The 25,975-nt window shown below is 52.9% G+C and overlaps 1 pseudogene; it reads right to left on the reverse strand.

Annotated features, from left to right (window-relative positions):
• Positions 1–15,298: 15,298 nt before the first annotated feature.
• On the reverse strand, positions 15,299–15,835 carry LOC103632196 (uncharacterized; annotated as a pseudogene).
• Positions 15,836–25,975: the final 10,140 nt, after the last annotated feature.

Raw genomic sequence — 25,975 nt, forward strand, 5'->3', positions numbered from 1 at the left:
CGGTCTTGTTCTCTGCGGCCCGAGTTGGCTCGGGGTAGAGTGATGATGGCGCTCCCTGTTGACGTGGCGGGTCCGCGCCCGAGGCCGGGCGACGTGGGGGCTCCTCCGAAGCTGGGGTCGAATTTGTCTTCCGTTGCCGAGGCCGAGCCCGAGCCCCTGGGTCGGGCGAGGCGGAACTCGTTCGGCAGAGGCCAGGGCGGAGTCCGAGCCCTGGGGTCGGGCGGAGCGGAGTTCGCCGTCTTCCGGGTCTTAGCCCGAGTCCGAGCCCTGGGGTCGGGCGGAGCGGAGTTCGCCGTCTTCCGGGTCTTAGCCCGAGTCCAAGCCCTGGGGTCGGGCGGAGCGGAGTTCGCCGTCTTCCGGGTCTTAGCCCGAGTCCGAGCCCTGGGGTCGGGCGGAGCGGAGTTCGTCGTCTTCCGGGTCTTAGCCCGAGTCCGAGCCCTGGGGTCGGGCGGAGCGGAGTTCCCTATGGCGCCCCTGGCGAGGCCTGACTGCCTGTCAGACTCACTCTGTCAAGTGGCACTGCAGTCGGAGTGGCGCAGGCGGCGCTGTCCTTCTGTCAGACCGGTCAGTGGAGCAGCGGAGTGACGACGGTCACTTCGGCTCTGCCGGGGGGCGCGCGTCAGGATAGAGGTGTCAGGCTACCTTTGCGTTAAATGCCCCTGCAACTCGGTCAGTCGGTGCGGCGATTTAGTCAGGGTTGCTTCCTAGCGAAGCCAAGGCCTCGGGCGAGCCGGAGATGTGTTCGCCGTTAAAAGGGGGGCCTCGGGCGAGACGGAAGTCCCTCGAGGTCGGCTGCCCGAGTCCGAGGCTAGGCTCGGGTGAAGCGTGATCCAGTCACTCGTATGGACTGATCCCTGACTTAATCGCACCCATCAGGCCTCTGCAGCTTTATGCTGATGGGGGTTACCAGCTGAGAATTAGGCGTCTTGAGGGTACCCCTAATTATGGTCCCCGACAGTAGCCCCCGAGCCTCGAAGGGAGTGTTAGCACTCGCTTGGAGGCTTTCGTCGCACTTTTTTGCAAGGGGACCAGCCTTCCTCGGTTGCATTTTATTCCGGTGGGTGCGCGCGAGCGCACCCGCCGGGTGTAGCCCCCGAGGCCTCGGAGGAGTGGTTTCACTCCTTCGAGGTCTTAATGCCTTGCGTAACGCTTCGGCTGGTCTGGTCGTTCCCTCATGCGAACTGGCCGTAGCCCGGGTGCACGGTCGGGGCCCAAGTTCTCGGGCTGGTATGTTGACGCTGTCAACGGTTCGGCCGGAGCCGGGTTTGCGAGAGCAGCCCCCGAGCCTCCGCACAGGGCGAGAGGACGATCAGGGACAGACTCGACTTTTTGCATACGCCCCTACGTCGCCTTTCCGCAAGGAGGAGGGGGGGAGTGCGCCATGTTACCCTCGATGGGCACCGAACATGGTGTCTCCGGTGAGCTGCAAGCGGGTAATCCGAGTGGACGTCCGTGCCTCGTTCGTTGGGGGTCGGCTAGGGGCCCAGAGGCACGCCCAAAAGTACCTGCGGGTGATCTGCCGGACCCGGTCCCCTGGCGACGGGGTCCGAGGGCTCGATGCCTCCCTCCGATGGGATTCCGTTACAAGATCGATCCCGCTGGTCTCGGAAATGTCCTAGGGTACCTCGGGAGCGCAGCCCGAGCCTCGGTTATGTATCGAACGTACCCCTGGTCATCCCTCGCTCGGCGTCTGAGGCGACTGTGAACCCTTCGGGGGCCAGCCTTCGAACCTCTGATCAGTAATGGGCGCGGAGCCCGAGTAGCCTGAGGCGGCCATGGAGCCCTTCGGGGGGCCGGCCTTCGAACCCCTGACCAGTAGTGGGTGTCGGGCCCACACGATCTGAGGCGACTGTTGAACCCTTCGGAGGGCCAGCCTTCGAACCTCTGATCAGTAGGGGGGGCTCGGAGCCCGATTCCTTCACAGGGAAGGATCCTTTTCGGGGTATCCCCCTTTCCCGGTCCCTGTTGTAAGAGATAGAGAAAGAGGAAAAAAGGAAAAGGATACGAAATCGAACGACGTGGCGTACCTTTTTTGGCGCGGTTATTACGGCGAAGGCGAAGCGTCGTCCGCTTCTCCTGCCAGAAGCGCCACCTGTCCTGCCGCGGAGTTAATGCGACGGGGCGAGTGGTTGGCGGGGCGGCCGTTGCGCGTGCGCGAGCCGTTCGAGGGACGGCTATTTTGCATCGCGCTTTTTGAATCCCGCGTCCGGTCCGGGCGGAGCGCTGGAAACGGTTTCGCCCTGGTCTTTATATACTCGGGAGAGAACCTGGTGACGGCTCTTCGCTCCACTTCCTGCCTCTTTCTTTAGGTTTTCGCAACCCGAGAGGCTTTGACCAGAGGAGAGGAAACTGCCCTTCCTGCCCCTTGCGCCGCCATCCCTTCCGCCTTGCTTATGGCTGACCGAGTGACCATCATCTCCCCGCGCGATCCGTGGCCATTTTCCACGGTGACGGCGAGCGATCTGGAGGAGCTGGTTGGCGAAGGTTTGCTTCGCCCTCTCACCGACGGGCAGCGACCTGAGTGGATTCCCCCCACGGGCGGAGTCGCTCCATCCCCACCGCCGGGGTACGTCGTGAGCTTCATCTCCTTCCACGAGCGGGGATTCGGCGTGCCGACCGGCCGCTTCATGCGGGCAATCCTGTTCCACTATGGGGTGGAGTTGCACAACCTCTCCCCCAATTCCATCTCGCAGGCCGCTATCTTCGTAGCGGTGTGCGAAGGGTATTTGGGGATCGCTCCCCATTGGGATTTGTGGACCCATCTCTTCCTCGCCGAGCCTTTCGCCTTGCCGACGGGGGAGAGGAAGGTCCGTGCGGCGGTGTGGGCCGGCGGCTGCACTCTCTTGCTGAGGCAGTCGCGGGCATCGCAGTACATTCCTGCCATCCTTACGTCCTCGAACAAGGGGTGGCAGCGCCGGTGGTTCTACCTCCGGAACGACGGCGAGTTGCTCCCACCGTTCTCCCAGCGGGTAGTCACCGCCGCCACCGACGCCTGGCGTCACGGGACCCCGCACGAGAGACAGAAGAATCTCGAACCCCTCCTCGAGGCCCTGAAGGCGTTGCGGGAGGGGGGACTCACTGCTGCGGGAGTGATTGCCGCTATCCACCGTCGGAGGGTGCTTCCCTTAGCGGAGCGGCGGCTGCCGCTTTGGGAGATGACCCCGGAGGCCGACTGGGAGGGCTCGCGAATGTCCCCTGATCCTCTTCCTTTCGACGCCCTTCAATGGCGGGTGTCGGCTGCGATGGGGAAGCCGGACTCCCACGCCTACTCCCAGCTTCGAATGTGCCCCGACCAGGGGTGCGTAAATCTGGTGAGTGTCCACTCCCTCCTCCTTCATACATCGGGTTGCTCTGGGTTCTTATGGTTGGGTTTCTTTCTCCCCTTTTTTAGGAGGTGGGGTGGCACAAACCCTGCCGGCCACGGGTCCCGGAGGACGCGGTGGACCGAGCAGCGCGGCGGGTCGCCGCGGAGGAGAAGAAGAAGAAGAAGGACGCGGAGAAGGCTCGGGCCCGCGAGCGGAGGTGGGCTCGGGATGCCTTGGAGAAGCGCCGTCGCCAGCAGGAGAGGGAAGGACTCCCGAGGGAGCCATCGCCGGAGACGCCCGACGACGACGATGATGATGATGAGGAGGAGGAGGACGACATGGCCGCCCGCCTCGGCCTCAGCCCCGACTCGGGGTGTGGCCAGGAGCCGTCGAGCCAGCCCCCGCGCGGGCCGACACCATCAGTCCCCGGAGTTGGGGCGTCGGGGTCCCAGCCCGAGGCACGGGGGCGACCCGAGAGGTCACCTGTTCCCTCGGCCGGAGGAGCTGAGGTGGCTCCGGAGGGCCAGGTCAGGGCGTCTGCTCCCCAGGGGCCGTCGCTCGTGCTGGTGGCGCATGGGGGTGACCCTCAAGTCATCGCGGCCGTGCCCGGGCAATCTGCTCCCCGGTCGTCCAAAACGAGGGTGGCGCCGAAGGTGCCGGCGAAGCGGACCTCGGCGGCTGTTTTGGGAGCCGGGACCCAAGAAGGCTCCCCCCAGGCGCGGTGGATCATGGCCCGAAGTGGGTGAGTATCTTGGAATGTCTTCGTCTTGGCTTCCCATTCGTATGTCTCGGCTGTGATTTTCCCTTTCTCTTCTTTTTTTTATCCAGCAAGAGAAGCCATGGCCAGACCGACCTGGCACCCCGGAAGGCCCTTAAGACGGCACCGGACTGCGCGGCCAGCGCCGCCTCGGGTCTTGTCGTTCAGCCGACCCTTCCGCAGGGTGTTCCACTGCAGGGGGCTCGGGTGTCGCCCGTCTCTGGGGAGCGGGCTCCCAAGGCTGGCTCTTCCGCCGAGGCGGCCATCGTAATAGGGGAGGCGGCCGACGCCGACGTGGCCCCGAGCCCGCCTGTCGTGTCGACCACGCCGGCGCCCGTCGCTGCCGAAGTCGTCGCCGTCCCAGTCGGAGAGCGACCAGTTGCCGCCAGCGTCGGGATGGCCGACGCGTCGGCGCCCAGTGCCTCAGAAGAGGTGGGCGCGTGGTCCGTCCATCCGGGCGGCGGCCTCGTCGCCGTGCGGCGGAGCCCCGAGGCCCGGCGTCAGCTGCTCTGATTCCGGACCCGCGAGGCCTCGGACCCTGTCTTCGTCCTCGACGATGAACAGGAGGACCAGTCCTGGGATGAGCTCCGCGAGCGCGCTGAAGCAACGGTGGGGTCGCTCTGGTCGTCGCTGGAGGTTCTCTGCAGGGATGTCCCCAAAATCCTCCAGGTAACGGTTTCAGGCATACCTTTTCCTTTCTGCGAGCGAGGCGTTCGTCGTGACGCCCTGTCTCCTTCCTCTAGGACCTGACGGATCGGAGCGCCGCCAAGTCGTCATTCATCCGCCGCGAGGCCGATGTCTGGGGCTCGCTGCGATCCCTGAGGACCTCGCTTGCCGGGGCTACTGCGCGCCTTTCTCAGCAGGATGCCAAGGTAGCGGACCTCCAGCTGCTCTGCGCTGACCTGAGAGCCGAGGCGGCAGCAGCGCGCACGGAGGCGCAACGGCAGCGGTCGGAGTTCGCCCAGGTCGTCGAGGAGCGGGACCAGTCTCGGGGCCGGGCTGCCGAGGCCGAAAGCCGAGCTGAGACCCTCGCGGCCGACCTAGCCGCGGCCCAGGTCGCGGCCTCGGAGCAGCGTGCCCGAGCCAGAGGTACGCCTTGGCCCTCCCTGGTTCTTGTCCTTGTCCGTTTTCTCTGCTTGTGCTTGAGGTCTTTCTTCTGGTCGTTCGCAGAGCTTGAGTCCGCCCTTGACGAGTCCGCCAAGGCGCTCACCGAGGCGCTTGCCGGAGCCGCCGAGCAGAGGGAGGCTGACCTTGCGGCCATGTCCGAGGCCGTCTCGGACGTTTATCGTAACATCGGCTCCGGCGACGTCCCTTCAGGAAGCTCCCCTCGAAGCCGCCTTCAAGCCTTGGGTGATCACGCGCGCGGCAGAGTCCGCGAGGCGCTGCACCACGGCGTCAGGCGGGCCTTCGCCGTGCTCGCTTCCCACTACGTTGTGGACCTGGAGCGGGTTAGTGAGGGGTACTGTCTTCCTGACGAAGACGAAGCTGCCCTGGCAGAAGTCCAGCGGCTCGACGCGGTCGCCGCGGGTCCGAGCGCGGCGCTGGCGACCACCTTTGAGGCAGAGATCCTTCCCCCTGCGCCGTCACCGGAGGCCGAGATGGACCTTACCGACGGCGGGGACGGTGCTGAGGGCGCGGCTCCTTCCCAAGGCGGCGCCTAATTCTTGTTGGAACAATTTCTTGTTGGATGTGCGTCTCACCGCGGCCGCTGAGGCCTGAACACTTTGTCTTTTTTGCATGAAGTCGTACTCTCCTTTCTTCCCATTTGCGTGTCCGTCCTATCTTGTCAATAATAGGGTGGCTTCCCGAGTTGGGTCATTCTTCGTGGCAGGTGATGAGTGAGGTATCCCTAACCCGGAGGCGCAGGAGTTCCTCAGCTCAGTCGGCCTTGCCATTTACATGTACCCACGTTCGCTCCCCGAGACCCTGCTTTTGACATAGCCAGGAGAACGCAAGAGGCCCCTTTTTTGATTGAAAATTCTTGACGCGGAGAAGTACGCCCAATCTCGACGCAGAGGGGTTCCCCCTTTTTAGCCCCCGAGGGAGGGTCGGGCTCTGCCGAGGCGAGGCCGACCCTTCCTTGATGTCCGAGGCGCAGAGGCTGCCTGACGGGTCGGACTTAGGCCCGAATATCCAGCGAGTGCTCCGTGGCGTCCCTTGGTATGCCGGGCATCTCCGAGGGACTCCACGCAAAGATATCGGCGTTTGCGCGGAGAAAGTCGGCGAGCACTGCTTTCTATTTGGGGTCGAGCCCGGAACCGATCCGGATCTGCCTGGAGGCGTCGCCGCTGGGGTCGAGAGGGACGGCCTTAACCGTCTCCGCTGGCTCGAAGTTGCCGGCATGACGCTTCACATCCGGCGCCTCTTTGGAGAGGTTCTCCAGGTCGGCGATGAGGGCCTCGGACTCGGCGAGGGCCTCGGCGTACTCCACGCACTCCACGTCGCATTCGAACGCGTGTTTGTACGTGGGACCGACGGTGATGACCCCGTTGGGGCCCGGCATCTTGAGCTTCAGGTAGGTGTAGTTGGGGACGGCCATGAACTTCGCGTAGCATGGCCTTCCCAGTACCGCGTGGTAGGTTCCTCGAAACCCGACCACCTCGAACGTCAAGGTCTCCCTTCGGAAGTTGGAGGGCGTTCCGAAGCAGACGGGGAGGTCGAGTCGTCTGAGGGGCTGGACGCGCTTCCCAGGGATGATCCCGTGGAAGGGCGCAGCGCCTGCTCGGACGGAGGACAGATCGACGCGCAGGAGCTTGAGGGTCTCGGCGTAGATGATGTTGAGGCAGCTGCCCCCATCCATCAGGACCTTGGTGAGCCTGACGTTGCCGATGACGGGGTCGACGACGAGCGGGTATTTCCCCGGGCTCGGCACGTGGTCGGGGTGGTCAGCCTGGTCGAAGGTGATGGGCTTGTCGGACCAGTCTAGGTAGACTGGCGCCGCCACCTTCACCGAGCAGACCTCCCGGCGCTCTTGCTTGCGATGCCGAGCCGAGGCATTCGCCGCATGCCCACCGTAGATCATGAAGCAGTCGCGGACCTCGGGGTACTCTCCTGCTTAGTGATCTTCTTTCTTGTCGTCGTCGTGGGCCCTGCCACCCTCCGCGGGTGGCCCGGCCCTGTGGAAGTGGCGCCGAAGCATGACGCACTCCTCGAGAGTGTGCTTGACGGGCCCCTGATGGTAGGGGCACGACTCCTTGAGCATCTTGTCGAAGAGGTTTGCACCTCCAGGGGGCTTCCGAGGGTTCTTGTACTCGGCGGCGGCGACAAGGTCCGCGTCAGCGGCGTCGCGTTTCGATTGCGACTTCTTCTTTCCCTTCTTCTTGGCGCCGCGCGGAGTAGACGCCTCGGGAGCCTCTTCCGATGGGCGGCCCTGGGGCTGCTTGTCCTTTCGGAAGATAGCCTCAACCGCCTCTTGGCCAGAGGCGAACTTGGTGGCGATGTCCATCAGCTCGCTCGCCCTGGTGGGGGTCTTGCGACCCAACTTACTCACCAGGTCACGGCAGGTAGTGCCGGCAAGGAACGCGCCGATGACATCCGAGTCGGTGATGTTGGGCAGCTCGGTGCGCTGCTTCGAGAATCGCCGGATGTAGTCCCGGAGCGACTCTCCCGGCTGTTGCCGGCAGCTCCGAAGGTCCCAGGAATTCCCGGGGCGCACGTATGTGCCCTGGAAATTGCCGGCGAAGGCTTGGACCAAGTCGTCCCAGTTGGAGATCTGCCCCGGAGGCAGGTGCTCCAACCAGGCGCGAGCAGTGTCGGAGAGGAACAGGGGGAGGTTACGGATGATGAGGTTGTCGTCGTCCGTTCCACCCAGTTGGCAGGCCAGGCGGTAGTCCGCGAGCCACAGTTCCGGTCTCGTTTCCCCCGAGTACTTCGTGATAGTAGTCGGGGGTCGGAACCGGGTCGGGAACGGCGCCCGTCGGATGGCCCGACTGAAGGCCTGCGGACCGGGTGGTTCGGGCGAGGGACTCCGATCCTCCCCGCTGTCGTAGCGCCCCCCACGCCTGGGGTGGTAGCCTCGGCGCACCCTTTCGTCGAGGTGGGCCCGACGGTCGCGTCGATGGTGCTCGTTGCCGAGGTGGCCCGGGGCCGCAGGCGCGGTGTTGCGCGTGCGTCCGGTGTAGACCGAGGCTTCCCGCATGAATCGGGAAGTCGCGGCATGAGGTTCCGAGGGGTATCCCTGCCTTCGGAAGGCAGTGCTCTCGGCCCGTCGGGCCGCAGCGCCTTCCAGGAGATTCTTGAGCTCTCCCTGGATCCGCCGACCCTCGGTAGTTGATGGCTCCGGCATCGCGCGGAGGAGCATCGCTGCAGCTGCCAGGTTCTGACCAACCCCGCTGGATGCGGGCGGCGGCCTGACCCTAACATCGTTGGCGACGCGGTGCTGGAGACCTTGGGGCAGGTGACGTATTTCTCCGGCCGGGGGTTGGCCCGCCCATACCTGCCCGACGTCCCGTCGGATCGGCTCAAGCGCTCCTATTCCCTCGTCGAGCCTGGCCTGCGCCCCGCGGACTTGCTCGAGCTGTGGGTCGTGACCCCCCGCCGGAACGGGGACCACAGCTAGCTCCCGCGGGATGTCGACGCGAGGCACCGGCCTAGGAAGATCACCGTCCACCGGCATGCCGAGATGGTTGCCTTTGGAGGGATCCCCTAGCTCGATGTGGAAACATTCGCGGCTTGGGCCGCAGCCCTCGTCGTCAAGGCTGTGGCTACCGTCGGAACAGTCGGAGAGGCAGTAGTCACATGCGGTCATGAAGTCCCGCATGGCACTGGGGTTGCCAAGTCCAGAGAAATCCCAACAGATGCTGGGATCGTCATCTTCCTCGGACCCAGAGGGCCCGTAGGTCGAGACGTCCGTCAACCGGTCCCAAGGCGACCGCATATGAAACCCCAGTGGGGTTGCACTCGCCTCAATGAGAGCGCCCGCCAAAGCAAGGTTGCTAGGCGGGTTGAGGCCGAGTCGAAATGACGTAAGATGGGAATTAGTCAGTACCTTTTGGTCGACGCGGAGCGACGTAGTCACATCGGGGACTGGTTGCGCCGTCATCTCAGGTACAAGGGCGACGTCCTGCAAGCTCTCCGCGAGCGCGCTGGCGTCGTCTTCTCGCTCGGGATCGGCGTGTCGCGGGATCGGCGTGTCGCGGGGGGCGTCGGTCTCGAACGCGAGGTCGACGCCCGGCGTGCCTTCCGTCGGGGCGTCGGGGGTGTCGATTCGCTCGACGGCCGACGAAGCGCGGCCTCCTGCTTGGCCTTGGTTGCCCCGCCTCCTCCTCCGTTGGCGGGGGAGAGGACGGAGCGAGCTCGAATGTTGTTCTTCCACCATGCGGGGAAGATGTCGTCGATTCCGCCGCCGGCGGGCGGGTTGTCGGCCGCCATTGTCGTTGTCGCACGGCGGTGGAAGGAGTATCATGTCGTAGCTGCCGTCGAAGGACATGAACTCAAGACTCCCGAAACGGAGCACCGTCCCGGGCCGGAGAGGTTGCTGGAGACTGCCCATCTGGAGCTTGACGGGAAGCTGTTCGTCAGCACGCAGCAGACCCCTACCTGGCGTGCCAACTGTCGGCGTTTCGAGACCGGGGGGTCCTTAAGCCGACGAGTGAGTGTGCTGCGTGCCCCAGCCCAGATGGGTCGAGCGCGTGGGCGAGCGCGAAGGGGGGAGAGGCGAGGTGGCTGGAGACGGGCGTGAGAGAGGTGGAAGTCCCGCGGCCTTCGTGTTCGTCCCGCGCCCAGGTCGGGTGCGCTTGCAGTAGGGGGGTTACAAGCGTCCACGCGGGTGAGGGAAGCGAGCGGCCCCAAGAGAGCGCCTGCCCCGTCCTCGGTCCCACGCGGCCAACCCTCTCTAAGAAGGCCTTGGTCCTTCCTTTTATAGTCGTAAGGAGAGGATCCAGGTGTACAATGGGGGGTGTAGCAGAGTGCTACGTGTCTAGCGGAGGGAGAGCTAGCGCCCTAAGTACATGCCAATGTGGCAGCCGGAGAGATCTTGGCACCCTGCTGGTGTGATGTCGTGGCTGTCGGAGGAGCAACGGAGCTTGGCGGAAGGACAGCTGTCGGAGCGGTCGAGTCCTTGCTGACGTCCACCTGCTTCCGTAAGAGAGCTGAGAGCCGCCGCCGTCATAGAGCTTGGGAGGCGCCATCATTGCCTATCTGGCGGAGCTGGTCAGATGGGACACCGGTCTTGTTCTCTGCGGCCCGAGTCGGCTCGGGGTAGAGTGATGATGGCGCTCCCTGTTGACGTGGCGGGCCCGCGCCCGAGGCCGGGCGACGTGGGGGCTCCTCCGAAGCTGGGGTCGAATCTGTCTTCCATTGCCGAGGCCGAGCCCGAGCCCCTGGGTCGGGCGAGGCGGAAGTCGTTCGGCAGAGGCAAGGGCGGAGTCCGAGCCCTGGGGTCGGGCGGAGCGGAGTTCACCGTCTTCCGGGTCTTAGCCCGAGTCCGAGCCCTGGGGTCGGGCGGAGCGGAGTTCGCCGTCTTCCGGGTCTTAGCCCGAGTCCGAGCCCTGGGGTCGGGCGGAGCGGAGTTCGCCGTCTTCCGGGTCTTAGCCCGAGTCCGAGCCCTGGGGTCGGGCGGAGCGGAGTTCGCCGTCTTCCGGGTCTTAGCCCGAGTCCGAGCCCTGGGGTCGGGCGGAGCGGAGTTCCCTATGGCGCCCCTGGCGAGGCCTGACTGCCTGTCAGACTCACTCTGTCGAGTGGCACTGCAGTCGGAGTGGCGCATGCGGCGCTGTCCTTCTGTCAGACCGGTCAGTGGAGCAGCGGAGTGACGGCGGTCACTTCGGCTCTGCCGGGGGGCGCGCGTCAGGATAGAGGTGTCAGGCTACCTTTGCGTTAAATGCCCCTGCAACTCGGTCAGTCGGTGCGGCGATTTAGTCAGGGTTGCTTCCTAGCGAAGCCAAGGCCTCGGGCGAGCCGGAGATGTGTCCGCCGTTAAAAGGGGGGCCTCGGGCGAGACGGAAGTCCCTCGAGGTCGGCTGCCCGAGTCCGAGGCTAGGCTCGGGTGAAGTGTGATCCAGTCACTCGTATGGACTGATCCCTGACTTAATCGCACCCATCAGGCCTCTGCAGCTTTATGCTGATGGGGGTTACCAGCTGAGAATTAGGCGTCTTGAGGGTACCCCTAATTATGGTCCCCGACACATAGATTAATTTTGATGGGATCCTTTAGGTTACCCCAGTTTTGGTTATCTTTATACCTTGTTCACCCCTGAAATATTTTTGGGTAGTATCTGATATTGCTTTATGTGGATTGGGTATGGAGATACAACATTCATGATTACTTTTGTATTATATTTTTATTATTACTGTTCATGTTAAGATCATTAAATTAATGGGAACATGGAGCGACCACCCGGGAAAACAGTGCTACCACAAGGATATAATGGGACGCCCTTGGCTGATTAACTAGGAAAGCTAGTGGAGGTCTTCCTTACCCGAAAGGGGCAAGGGCAGTAGGGGAGTGGTCAGTGTAGGGAGGTCCTTGGTTGATTTTGCTGCGATGGCGGTCAGGCAAGAACCCTGCACTGAAGCTTCCTATAAATTGTAGCGAGATTTCTGAAGCTAGTGGAACTTTGTAAAGGCCTCGTAGTGTTACCCTGCCTCGCCTCCTCGGTAGAGGTGTATGGGATTGGCCATCTCTTGGCAGATGGGTAACATGACTTGTGGGTAAAGATACGCAACCTCTGCAGAGTGTAAAACTGGTATACTAGCCGTGCTCACGGTCATGAGCAGCTCGGACCCTCACATGATTAATTTATGGAACTTAAATTTAATTTGACATTTGCATCGCATTTGGGATTATTTTATTATTACTTTTCTTTATTATTATTAAGGTTTGGTATTTACTTACACTTAGTAATTGCTAATAAAATTTTGACCAACTTATAAAAGCAATGCTCAGCTTCAACCTTTATTTCCTTGATCAGCCTTACACTTCATGAACTCCCACCTTTGGTGAGTTCATGCCACATTATTCCCCACGACTTGTTGAGCGATGAACGTATGTGAGCTCACTCTTGCTGTCTCACACCCCCCCACAGGAGAAGAACAGGTGGTTCAGGAGGAGCCATAAGGCGAGGAGTATGATCTGCTCTAGGTGGTGTTTCTCAGTCGACATTGGCGCCGACGATCCTTAGTTCGTTTTATGTCTATTCTTTTATTTTGTATTAAGTCTTCCGCTATGTAATAAATACTCTGATGTTTTATGACATTTATCTCTATACACTCTGTTATTATATATGTTGTCTTCTTGGCGCATGTATGAGATGCACCCGGCTTTGTCCCTTAAAACCGAGTGTGACAACCGGACTGTCCAGTGAGCCAACGGCTGCCAGCGCAACGGTCGGCCGCGCAATCCGCGCGCGACGCTTGGCTCACGCCAACGGTCGGCTGGGGGCACCGGACTGTCCGGTGTGCCAACCAGCCCGAAGATCCAACGGTCGGCTGCGCCAGGAATGGAAGGAGATCCGCACCGGACAATGAATAGTGGATGTCCGGTGCGCCACCCGACAGAAGGCAAGAATTGCCTTACAAGAATGCCTCCAACGGCTCCTAGCTTCCTTGGGGCTATAAAAGGGACGCCTAGGCGCATGGAGGAGATACCCAAGTATACTTTGAGCATTCTAAATCCTCCACACTCCGTCTCCGCGCACTTGATTGACTTTCTTAGTGATTTGAGCTCCGTTCTAGTGGTGAACTTGTTGCGATTCATTCGAGCTCAAGTCTTGACTGTGTGTGTGCGTATTGCTACGGATTTGTGTGTGTGTGCTTCCCTCCCTTACTCTAGTGCTTTCACTTTGATCTTTGTTGTAAAGGCGAGAGACTCCAAGTTGTGGATATTCCTCGCAAACGGGAAAGAGTATAAGAAAGAAAACAAATGTGGTATTCAAGTGGATCACTGGATCACTTGAAAGGGGTTGAGTGCAACCCTCGTCCATTGGGACGCCACAATGTGGAGTAGGCAAGTGTTATACTTGGCCGAACCACTGGATAAATCATCGTGTCTCTTGTGCTTGTTTTCTTTGTGACCATTGTGTGTCACAAGAGCTCAGTCCTTAGCCACTTAATTCCATTGTGCTAACACTTAACCAAGTTTGTGGCTATAAGTTTAAGTTTTTACAGGATCACCTATTCACCCCCCCTCTAGGTGCTCTCACAAATATATGTCGATGCCATTATATTTGGTTCTACTAATCAAAAGTCTTGTGAGGAGTTTAGCAGGGTGATGATGCAAAAGTTCGAGATGTCGATGATGGGCGAGTTGAACTAATTCCTTGGATTTCAAGTGAAGCAACTTAAGGAAGGCATCTTTTGTAACACCCCAGGTGTTTATCTCCCGTAAACAGCGATTATGGATTTAAGCACGAGATATCAGTAAATAAAACAGACGCTAAATTTTAAACATTTTCGTCTATCGCGATTTTAATATCGCATCTGTTTCATTTGTCGCGAGTTCGACATCGTTTTTATTTTTATCTGTCCGGGCTCTTCCTAAATTTTTTTGATGTTCGGAACATCGTTGTTCCGAAAATCGGTGCGTCCGGTGATTATTTAAAATTCATCGCTCGCGCGAATACGAATTCGGAAGCCCGACACACTCGGATGATTTTATCCCGAACATATTAAGAAGAACTCGACAACCAGAGTTTTTGGTGCAAAATAGTTTCGTCTCTACTCGTCATCTGAGAAATCGCGTCCGAGGATTTATAATTGAGATTTGGTTCTCTAATAAAATATCTATGGCAGAGCGATCAGGTGTTCAAGCAGTAAATAAAAGTATCTGATTTTAAATTGTGTCAGACTCAGTTTATACTAGTATAACCGATATCGTTTTGGTTTGTCTTGTTTGTATCTCGTTCTACACTTGAATTCCAGAACGCTATCGTATATGTATATACCTTTGACTTCCGGCAAAATCAGTCTCAAATATTATGACTGATGAGCTTTTGTTCGGTTCATTTACATCTCGTTTTGGTCTAAATCTTAGAACACAGATGTATAAGTTTTTGCATCGGAAGAAATATCTTCTCAGATGTTTTTTTTTACAGCCGACCCTATCCTCCCAGTCGTTCTTGTCCTCCGATCCGTGAGTTTTTCGTCGCGCGCTTATCTTCCATCACCTGGCCACGTGATATTTTCGTCGCGCAGCCCGTGGAAAAAAAATCCCGCCGCCCCTCGTTCCCTGATTTTTTTCTCCGATCAGCAGCCAGTAGCTTTATCTCACCGCGAGGTCATCTTCAATCTCCTGGCCGTGGAGCTCTCATGGCCATCTCCCTCCCCTGTTTCCCTCCATGGTGTCTGCTCTCCTCTTCCCAGACATGGCTGGCGCGTCTCTCTCCCTGGAGCTCTCTCGACTGCGCCATCTCCAGCTTCTCGCCAGGGACGCGCGCAAATCCCTCAAGCTTCCTTCCATGGCGCTCCCAATTTCCAGCGCTCGGAGCTCCAGCTCAGCCGACCGCGCGGCACCCATGGCGCGCCTCAAGCTCCTCGCGGCCTCGCTGGCCGGATCTCCCTCCAGCTCCAATCCCCTCTACCGCGCCCCTCTGCTTGCCGCGAACGCGCGCCGCCGCCCTGGTTTCTGCTTGCCATGGCCGCGAGCACCCTTTCTTCTTCCCCATCTTCGCCCATGGTAGAGCTTGGCCCTGCGCTGTGACCTTGCCCTGGTTCCCATGGCACTCGGCCGTCCCTACTCCCCGTTCGACTTCGTCCCCATCTCCCTCAAGCTCGCCCATGGCGCTCGGCCGCATCTCCATCTCCCAGCAAGCGCCCTGCCGAACCCCCTGTGTCGCGCTCCTGGGCTCTCCCATGGCTGCCGAGCGTCCCTGTCCCTGCTCGCCGTCCCGAGCTTGGCCCCGCGGTGAGCTCCCCACTGGCCTTCTCGGGTGGTCCCTGCGCGCCGCCGTCGGGTCTTCTTCTGCGCGCCCATTCCGTTCTCCCTGCGCTCGCCCATGGCGTCAACCACTCATCCCCTTCCGTTGTCCCCTGCCGTGCTATGCTCGATCTCCAGCCGAGCTCCACTGTCAACGCAGCAAGCTGCCGTCCTCGCGCACCGGATGCGATCTCTGCGTTCAGCTCCATAAGTCGCACGCCCTTTAGCTCTAGATGCCGAGCAGCAGGCCGCGCGCCGGACCCGCACCCTTCCTTTGCGTGTGTTCATCGCGCCCAGCCTGCTTGTGCTCAGGTTTTCGCCGCAGACGTTGTGGAGTTTGCCGTTCTGTGTGTAGCGGGAAAGCTTTGCGAGTTTGCGCGCCGTCGCTCAGCTCGCTCAAATCCTGGCCATGGTTCCCGTCACGCTCTGTGTCGGTATGCTGGCCCGACGCTGTCGTCCTTCTTCATCCTCGTCTTCGCCTCGACCTCGCGTGGTGCTCGGCCGTACACAGTTGCTGGTCGTCGACGCCCCTGCGAGTTGTCAAGTCATCCCTCATGTTCACCTCCATATGATGGGTGGCGTGGGTGGTAATGTCCTGGCGCGCTATTCGTTTGGGGTTCGAGGATGTGCTTGAACCAGAGATATTCCGTGGTTGCTGGACGTCCTTGCACCATGGAAACGTCGAAGCTTCATTCCGTAGGTCTCCAACTTGGCGCCAGTGAGACTCATTCTTACTCTATTTGTTCTCATTCGGCAGTAAATTATTAGATGTTAATTTTGTGTGTATTTTTGTGCGAGCAGAGGAAAGAAATTCCTAGGAACCGGGTAATGAAGCAAGATTCGTGCAACGTTTGCCAAGTGTTCGACGTATTACTTGACCTCGGATTCGTTGTCATCCGCGTGTAGTTGAATCATTTTAGTCATGGTAAGCTGAAGTGTGTTCATGCGTGTTAGTTTGTTGAGTAGAATGGATTAGTGTTTGCAGCATACACATTGTGGCGATAGTAAATATTTGTTAAATTGCTTTGTATATACGGGGTATGGTTTAGTAAGTGGGTGTTTGGTTTCTAGGGACTAATAATGTTTAGTCCCTTCATTTTATTCCTTTTTAGTCTATAAATTGCTAAATATAGAAACTAAAATAAAGTTTTAGTTTCTATATTTAGTAATTTTGGAACTAAAATGGAATAAAATGTAGGGACTAAACATTAGTCCCTAGAAACCAAACACCCCCTAAATATCGTAAAGAATTGATTTAGTAATCCAAACGATTATCCAATAAGGCTGTCATCATTAATTTTGTAGGATATTTTGGTAGTCAAACCTGAAATGTTTGATTAATTGTAACATGTAAAATATATGAGATGCGAAATAAAATTAAAATAGTTCTTCGTGAGCAATGTGGTATAATTTATAAAGCGAGGGATAAGTTTAGAATTTAATTAATTAGCTGATAAGTTGTGTTTAGGCCAAATGTATTAAATGTGTATAGTTTGTTGTTTCGTGATGTTTGCGCTAGATTCGGTTAATTTAGAGAAGTGTAATTATTGTGCATAGTCGTATATTGATAACTAGTATTTTTGTAGGAAATAGTACAACGCCTCGCTGCTAGGTGTTTAATTCGCGGACATGTAATAATATTTAGTCTCGTACCATTCCTATCTATATGCATTCATGTGCATCGTGCATTTCAATTAGGTACGATAATTGATCGCACGATGTGGAAGACGAGCCAAGTCGACCCCAAGCGTGAGCTTCTCCACAAGGTGATGCTGATGGACGAACCTGAAGATGGACAGACGAAGCAAGTACCAGAACAAAGGCTGATCGTCATGTGATCGACGTCTAACAAACACTAACCTAGTGTTTCTTCCAGGCAAGCCCCGGTGCATTCTCCCCTCCCTTGTGTTTTAAATGCTTTTTCACCTTATCTAGTGCATTAGGTGATAGGAGTTGTGTGAAAAACAATTGATGCATTACAATTCCTTGGAAACTCCTTAATCCCGGTTTTATAAAAAGAACTGATAATGCTTAGCCATGCTTAGAAACTGAAAAATCATTTGTTTTCAAAAAGAAGGATTGTGGAACATTGGTTATGGGCCTTTCATTTCAAAAATCAAAGCAAACTTATGGTGATGATTCCACTTCAGCCGGAGTGGGTTCATCATTCGGAAAAGAGTACCCCTGTCAGGTACCAAAAATGGGAAATGGTTTGAATACATCTAGACCAGACGCTGAGCTGACAAGGTCTCCCGTCTATGTCGATTAAGGACTGTTCGATGTTGGCCTGTTGTGGTGGAGACCTTGCAACTAGTCACATGCTCCGGTAAGCCTGAACCCGGCTATTCCATACGTGAAAAGACAACCGCGCACTGGGTGTGGGAGATGGTGGGAGTAGCGTGTACCCTCCTTGCTAGAGGCTGGATGGAGGAGTAACACGGACCGGTTCACGTTGTGGAGGATCTATGGGAACGGTTGACATATGCAAGGGTTAAGTTCTACATATGTCGTGTGGTTAGGGATCCCCAGCTGGGTATAATCGGTTCGAATCATCGTTGCTCCTCGGTCATGGAGACTCTACCCTCCGACCACTCATCGTAGTTGACAAGTGAAATATGAATTGGCTAAAAGAAAGCTAGACCAGGACAAGTGGATGCTCTAGATTATGCAAATCTAGATTCAGGAAAAGTACTTAACTTGTGAAGTAAAATTTTGGCATAAGGATTCAATACTAGTAAGCCCTTCTGCCAAATGAGTCTTTGAAATTTGGTAAGCCCTTGATTCCTAATCAGCCAGCATATCCTTGAGAGTCTTTTCTTTAGTCGGGTAAGTCTTGCTGAGTAATTGCGTACTCAGGGTTTTATTCCCTGTTGTTTTTTAGGACTAAAATTTTGTGCTGCTGATGATGGTGTTAAGTGCCGGTGGGCTCGACCTTCTTATAAGTCTAAGTACTCTTCTATACTTCTTATTGAGGATGGTCCTTGAGCTAGCATATATTTTAAAACTACAAATAATTTATAACAGTTCAAAGTTATTTTTTTGATCACTTTTGTAATCACTCCAATCATATATAACGTAAACTTGATGTAACTTGTAAAATTTGGTAATAAGATTTCTGCTGCAAAATGTTGGTATGTGATTTGTGTTTACTTTATCCTGCGGTCCTGGTTGTAAGTGGTTTATCCGAGGTCCTTGGGGCACTCGGACAGATCCTGTTAAGTTATCTGGTGCACATGCATAGCCGTCTGAGGTCTTTGAGACAAGGACAGGTGCATGTGGGCCCAATAACTTGGGAGGTTCTGCCACACCTTTATCTCCCAAACGAAGTACACTCAAGATCTACTTAAGAGGTTTGGGATGAAAGATGCAAAGCCTACAAAGACACCTATGGGAACAGACGGATATTTGGACCTCAACAAAGGAGGTAAGTTCGTTGATCAAAAGGCATACCGGTCTATGATAGGATCTTTACTTTATCTTTGCGCTAGTAGACCAGATATTATGCTAAGTGTATGCATATGTGCTAGATTTCAATCCGACCCCAAGGAGTGTCACCTTGTGGCCGTTAAGCGAATTCTTAGATATTAGTTTCTACGCCTTGTCTCGGGATCTGGTATCCAAAGGGGTCTACCTTTAACCTAATCGGATATTCTGATTCCGACTATGCCGGGTGCAAGGTTGATAGGAAGAGCACCTCTAGGACTTGTCAATTTCTGGGAAGATCCCTAGTGTCTTGGAGCTCTAGGAAACAAACATCTGTTGCCCTATCCACCGCTGAGGCCGAGTATGTTGCCGCAGGACAGTGTTGCGCGCAACTGCTTTGGATGAGGCAAACCCTCCGGGACTTTGGCTACAATCTGAGAAAAGTCTCACTCCTATGTGATAATGAGAGTGCAATTCGCTTGGCGGATAATCCTGTTGAACACAACCGCACTAAGCACATAGACATCCAGTATCACTTTTCGAGAGACCACCAGCAAAAGGAAGATATCTATATTTGTCATATTAGCATCGAGAACCAGCTAGCTGATATCTTCACCAAGCCTTTAGATGAGAAAAGGTTTTGCAGGTTGCGTAGTGAGCTAAATGTCTTAGATTCGCGTAACTTGGATTGATCTATAGCATACATGTGTTCTATGCCTATGATCATGTTACTTTAAGCCTTATTGTCTTTAATTGCTTATATTTGGTGCTCAAGTTGTACAAGTCATCACCGGACCTCACAAGTCCCTATGCAAATGATGCACGTGTTTAGGGGGAGATGTGCCACAACTTGACTCCCTTGACACTAACCTGTTTGTTGAGTATTCTTGAAAGGGAAAAGTGAACTTGGACAAAGAAAGAGCTTCCACTGCATTCCGGTATAAACGTATCTTGTCCCAAGTTCTTTGTTGTGCTCTCATTGAAATTTTGCTCTTATTTGACATTTTGGTGAGGCAATGAGATTAAAGGGCCACAAAGGTCTCCTGTTTTGGTGCTTAATGGCAAAGGGGGAGAAATTAAGGCCAAAGCAAATGGATCAGCCAACCACTTGTGAATTTCAAAAATATTAGAGCTAGAATCTTTATGTTTGATCAAAACCCTTTATTGCAAAATTATTCTCTTATGGGGGAGAAGTTTCATTATGGGAAAAGGGGGAGTTTGTGGCATTTGATCAAATTTACTCTTGAAATATCTCTCTATTTGCCCAAACAAATGTGTTTGACTTAGAGATAGGAAAAAGAATTTGTTTTGTGAAAATAAACCAAGTGGTGGCAAAAGTGATCCAAATATGCCAAATTCTATGTGAGAAAAATTGGTCTTCAATTTGCACTCTTTAAAGAATGATATTGCACTTTGGGTTGCTTTTTAATGTGTTGGCATAAATCACCAAAAAGGGGGAGATTGAAAGGGAAATGTGCCCTTGGGCCATTTTCTATAAATATTTTGGTGATTAGATGCCCAACACATATTGTTTTAAAGAGATATGTGCCAAGTATTCACGATATGCAAATAAAAAATAAAGGTAAGATCTAGACACTTTGTCAATTGTTTTATATGCTAAACACTGTTGTCTAAGTGCCAGGGACTCAACTAAGTAAAGGCCAAAAGAGTCAGAGGAAAACAAACAAATAAATGAAGAAAAAGGTGCTGACTGTGAAGCACCGGACGGTACGACGCTGATCACCGGACAGTCCGGTGTGCACCGAACAGTCTGGTGCACAGTCTGCGGAACTCTTCGCTCTCGGGTTTTTCCCTGGCTACGTCGGCTATAAATCACCGGACAGTCCGCGCAAGGCGTCGGATAGTTCGGTGCTCCAGCCGTGCAACGACTATCTACCACGTCGACAAGAGCCAACGATAACATGGTGCACCGGACGGTCCGGTGTCTCACTGAAAAGGAAACCAGCCAATCAGGGGATTCTCTACCGCGTCCTATGCTCGTACTATTCACTGTCCGGTTCGCCACCAGACAGTACGGTCCACCGACGAACAGAAGGCAAGAATTGCCTACCAAATGGAGTTCCAACGGCTCCTAGCTGCCTTGGGGCTATAAAAGGGACCCCTAGGCGCATGGAGCAGAACACCAATCCTCCATTGAACATTCTAAGACGCCTAGACTCCGCAAACGCGCATTCGGATCATTGTGTTTTTTATTTTGAGCACTTCTTGAGTCGTGAACTCCCTGTGTTGTGTTTGTGTGCTCATCTCTTGACTTGTGTGCGTGGGATTGCTGTTATTCTAGTTCTTGTGTGTGTTTCTTTCCCTCCCTTACTCTTGTGCTTTTATTGTGATCAACATTGTAAGGGCGAGATGCTCCAACTTGTGGAGATTCCTCGCAAACGGGAAAAGACTGCTATGGAAGAAAACTGTGGTACTCATGGTTGATCATTGGATCACTTGAGAGGGATTGAATGCAATCCTTGATCGAAGGAGGTCACCACAACGTGGAGTAGGCATTGGCCGAACCACGGGATAAAAATCACTGTGTCTCGTGTCTCTTGTCATTGTGTTGGTTTTCTTCTAGAGTTCGCGCTTTAGCAACTTGGTTTTAATCGTGCTAACATTTCATAACCAAGTTTGGGCTATTTAGTGTTGAATTTTACAGGATCACCTATTCACCCCCCTCTAGGTGCTCTCACTCTTCTCTGCCAATAAATCTTCTTATCCATTAGATACCGTTGGAGTTCTTTATCAAGCCAGTATCTATATTTCCATTCTTGAATTATCACATCTCTGATCTTAGTCATCAAATCCAACTGTTCAATCATCTTAGTTAGGTTAGCATTTTGCTATCTCTTATCCCCTTCAAAATTTAGTTTTCTTGCTTGAGGTTGTTAAGGCACTAAACATAGGGAACAAATCTAATGCACATGATATTGTATTTTGCGAAGAGCACTTTCCACTACTATTCTCCACCTTTTCTACATTCGGAGGGTGTTCTTGAGAAAATATACATGGTAGCAAGGGACATTAGGTCTAAAATAAATGATCATGATTTAATATATGCACTATATACATAAAAATGCCATGTACACCGGATATGTTAAAAAAATACAATTCAGGGGTGTTTGGGAACAAACTATAGTATTTCAAATACCACAATACACAAATGCCATGAGATAACCTCAGTTTTCAATACCACAGTTTAGAATATCACATTTTTGAATGCATAGAGGTGTTTGGTAACAAAATATTCTCTTTATTTTACACCATGTTCCATTTAAAATATTACAACCCAGTTTATAAAACGCGTGTTCAAACCATGCAACAAACTATGTTCAAAACACGCAACATGCAGCTTCACGTTTTGATTCTCCAAAACAATATCCCAAATGTGCAAAAAAGAAGAAAAAGCCATAACATGAGCTCTTTCATAACTATTTCGAAATGGCAGGAAGACCAAATGTCGTGTTGCTTGCTGGTACATTTGGGAGTTGGCGTCGCACAACTTTCTTCCGCGTGCGAGAGAAAAGTGTGGAGACCTGCCCGCTCTTAGGGATGAAAACGGTAAAAAAGTATTTATTTGGTAATATGTTTTTGGTCTTTTTTTATTGCGAATAAATAGGATATAGAATCTACCATATAAATTTGTATTCCTGTTGTTAACATTGAGCATTTGAACTTGTAAAGATTCATAAAAAGTAAACCTCAAATTCATCATATATTTGTTCAAATAATAAATATAAATATTTGGTATGGATTCAAAAACAAATTCGGTATTTTTTCACTTTTTTATTGTAGGGAGAAAATAACATATAAAACAACTAGGTCCATGCCTGTGCGTTGCCACGGTAGTAAAAATAGTATGAAACATATTTACAAAACGACAGATATTACTATGAGACAAGAGTTGCTAATACAATTTCCGTGCGTTGTGATGCCACATATAGGGCCATTTTTTTGAGCTCGTTTTTGCAGCGAGCCGAGCCGGCTTGTTCCAACTGTGAGCCATGCCAAATTAATCAATTTATAGAATAATTATGAATATTAGATAATTTTATGGATAAGATGATTCATAAAAATGGGTTTTCAGTTGTGCATGTTGTCAAGCATCTGAAGATTATATCAGGAGCACCCACCGCCTAATATGGTGCATCCATAAGAAGAGGAGACAATGTCTTGACTACTATGCTCATGCTTGGTGTGAACTCAGATTCATTTTGAACACAGAGCCTCCACTGTCGCTAGCTGCATCAACAACAAAAAGGGAAAAATAATTGGTGATGTCTTGGTATTTCACAAATTTGTTGCAAGTAATGTCGATTTTGTTTATACTAATAGCTTCAAACTTTTGGATCCAATTTAAAAAAATGTGGATTTTTGTATCACAAATAAAGAACAAATAGCTACAGGCATCAAATTAAGTAACCATAAAGCTTGACATTCCTAACTGATACACTGTGTACAACTGTTCATAGCCATCTAACATGTAGACAAGTCCATTTGTTCAGATTTCAAAATTCAAATTGCCAATAAAAAAGGAGACTTAAACTTGAAAATATACTAGATTACCAGTGCCCAGCAGAGGTCTTGTCAATGGGATCACATTTATTCACCAAGCATGAACTAAAAATTAATTATCTTATACCATCTGTTAAAAGATTCTCATTCCTTCTTCAATGCCCTTAACCTGGTTGTGATCCAAGTACATCAGAACCCAATCCATTCAAGAAGACATGAAACTCTACCAGTGAAGACACTGAATGTTCACTGTTGAACAACAGTATGAGGTTTATATTCTTTAACAACCTTTTTAAGTCCCAAAAGAAATATGCACGAATATTTCAACACAAGTCTAGTAGGTTGTGGGTCATGGGCAATGATATCAATTCAGTACTATATATGAATTGATTAGTATAGAATCCAAGACTAAGCAGCGTTTAATTTACCTAGAACTAGTATTTTATATTGTTTCTATTGTTGAAGCAAGGCTTCAATATAAGCTTTTTGAAGTGCATTTAAATTACCATATGAGTTACTCATGTATCCGCTTTCCAAGGAGGGATCACCATAGCTACCATCTCCCTATGCTGCATACTGAGTTGTGAAAGGGAAATAGGCTTACACCTTTTCCTAATTGATTTTGGTGGTTGAATTGCCCAACACAAATAATTGGACTAACTAGTTTGCTCTAGATCATAAGTTCTACAGGTGCCAAAGGTTCAACACAAACCAATAAAAAGTACAAGAAAGGGTTCAAATAAAAAGGAGCAAAGACAACCGAAGGCAGCCCTGGTCTGGCGCACCGGACAGTGTCCGGTGCACCATGAAGAATCACTCCGAACTTGCCACCTTCGGGTTTCTGGAAATGCCCTCCGCTATAATTCACAGGACTGTCCAGTGTGCCAGCGGAGTAACGGCTAACAGCGCCAACGGTCGACTGCAAAAGTGAACAGTGCTGACTACGCGCGCAGAGTCAGAGCAAGCGCCAGATGGCGCACCAGACAGTGAACAGGACCTGTCCGGTGGCCCACTTGTCAGAAGCTCCAACGGACGAACCCTAACGATTGGGTGACGTGGCTGGCGCACAGGACTATCCGGTGCGCCCATCGACAGCAGAGTTCCCCAACAGCTGTTTTGGTGGTTGGGGCTATAAATACCCCCCAACCACCACTCTTCAAGACATCCAAGCATTCACTACTCCTCATTCAATACAAGAGCAATACACAACACTCCAAGACACAAATCAAAGCCTCTGATCAAATCAAAGTCCACAATTCAACTCTAGTTTTTAGGACTTGTGAGAAGATCGACTTGTGTTCTTTTGTTGTTCTTGTTGCTTGGTTGGCTTTCTTCTTTCTCTCATTCTTACTCTCAAAGCCTTGTAAGCAAAGCAAGAGACACCAATTGTGTGGTGGTCCTTGCGGGGTCTAAGTGGCCCGGGAAATCAAGGAAGGAAAACTCACTCGGTCTAAGTGACCGTTTGAGAGAGGGAAAGGGTTGAAAGAGACCCGGTCTTTGTGACCACCTCAACGGGGAGTAGGTTTCCAAGAACCAAACCTCGGTAAAACAAATCACCATGTCATCCACTCTTATTCTCTTGTGATTTGTTTTTGCCCTCTCTTTCGGACTCGATTATATTTCTAATGCTAACCCCAGCTTGTAGTTGTGCTTAAACTTTATAAATTTCAGATTTGCCTATTCACCCCCCTCTAGGCGACTTTCAATTGGTATCAGAGCCCGGTACTTCATTAGAGCCTAACCGCTCGAAGTTATGTCGGGAGCTCACGCCAAGAAGGAGATGGTGACCGGCGAGAAACCCGCTAGAAGCCACGGGAAGACTCTATCGAGGGAGTACGGCAACAAGAAGAGGGAGGAATCTCCTCCCCGCGTCAAGTCGCACCGGAGTGGCGACAAGAAGAAGAAAATGAAGAAAGTGGTCTACTACGAGACCGATTCTTTGCCGCCATCCACCTCCGGCTCCGACGCGCCGTCCCTCACTTCTAAGCGCCATGAGCGCAAGAAGTTTAGTAAGATCCCCTTACGCTATCCTCGCGTTTCCAAACGCACTCCTCTACTTTCCGTCCCACTGGGCAAACCACCGGTTTTTTACGGTGAAGATTATTGTATGTGGAGTGATAAAATGAGGCACCATCTAACCTCACTCCACGCTAGTATTTGGGACATTGTTGAATTTGGTGCGCAGGAACCATCCGTGGGGGATGAAGGCTATGATTCGGACGAGGTAGCCCAAATCCGGCACTTCAACTCCCAAGCCACCACTATACTCCTCACCTCTCTAAGTCGAGAGGAGTATAATAAGGTGCAAGGGTTCAAAAGCACCAAAGAAATTTGGGACGTGCTAAAGACCGCGCACGAAGGAGACGAGGTGACCAAGATCACCAAGAGGGAAACGATCGAGGGGGAGCTCGGTCGCTTCATGCTTCATCAAGGGGAGGAGCCACAAGCAATGTACAATCGGCTCAAAACCTTGGTGAACCAAGTGCGCAACCTCGGGAGCACAAAGTGGGATGACCATGAAATGGTCAAGGTTATTCTTAGATCACTCGTTTTTCTTAACCCTACTCAAGTTCAATTAATTCGTGGTGATCCAAGATATAAACTAATGTCTCCCAAGGAAGTGATAGGAAAATTTGTGAGCTTTGAATTGATGATCAAAGGCTCCAAGAAAATCATCGAGCAAGGCGCCTCCTCCACACCCGAGATACAACCCGTCGCATTCAAGGCGACGGAGGAGAAGAAAGAAGAATCTACTTCAAGTAGACTCCCCATCGACGCCTCCAAGCTCGACAACGAGGAAATGACGCTCATCATCAAGAGCTTTCGCCAAATCCTCAAGAAAAGGAGGGGAAAGGACTACAAGCCCCGCTCCAAGAAAGTTTGCTACAAGTGTGGTAAGCTCGGTCATTTCATTGCTAAATGTCCATTATCAAGTGATAGTGACAGGGGCGACGATAAGAAGGAGAAGAAGAAATATTACAAGAAGAAGGGCAGTGATGCCCATGTATGCCTCATATGCTTCATATGTTTTAACTAACAAATTAGGCAAAGTAGTTGCCAAATACGTTGGGGCCAAACACAAGGGCTCAAAGACTTGTGTTTGGGTACCCAAGGTGCTTG

This window comes from Zea mays, chromosome 7 (assembly GCF_902167145.1).
Source record: "Zea mays cultivar B73 chromosome 7, Zm-B73-REFERENCE-NAM-5.0, whole genome shotgun sequence".
Lineage (NCBI taxonomy): Eukaryota > Viridiplantae > Streptophyta > Magnoliopsida > Poales > Poaceae > Zea > Zea mays.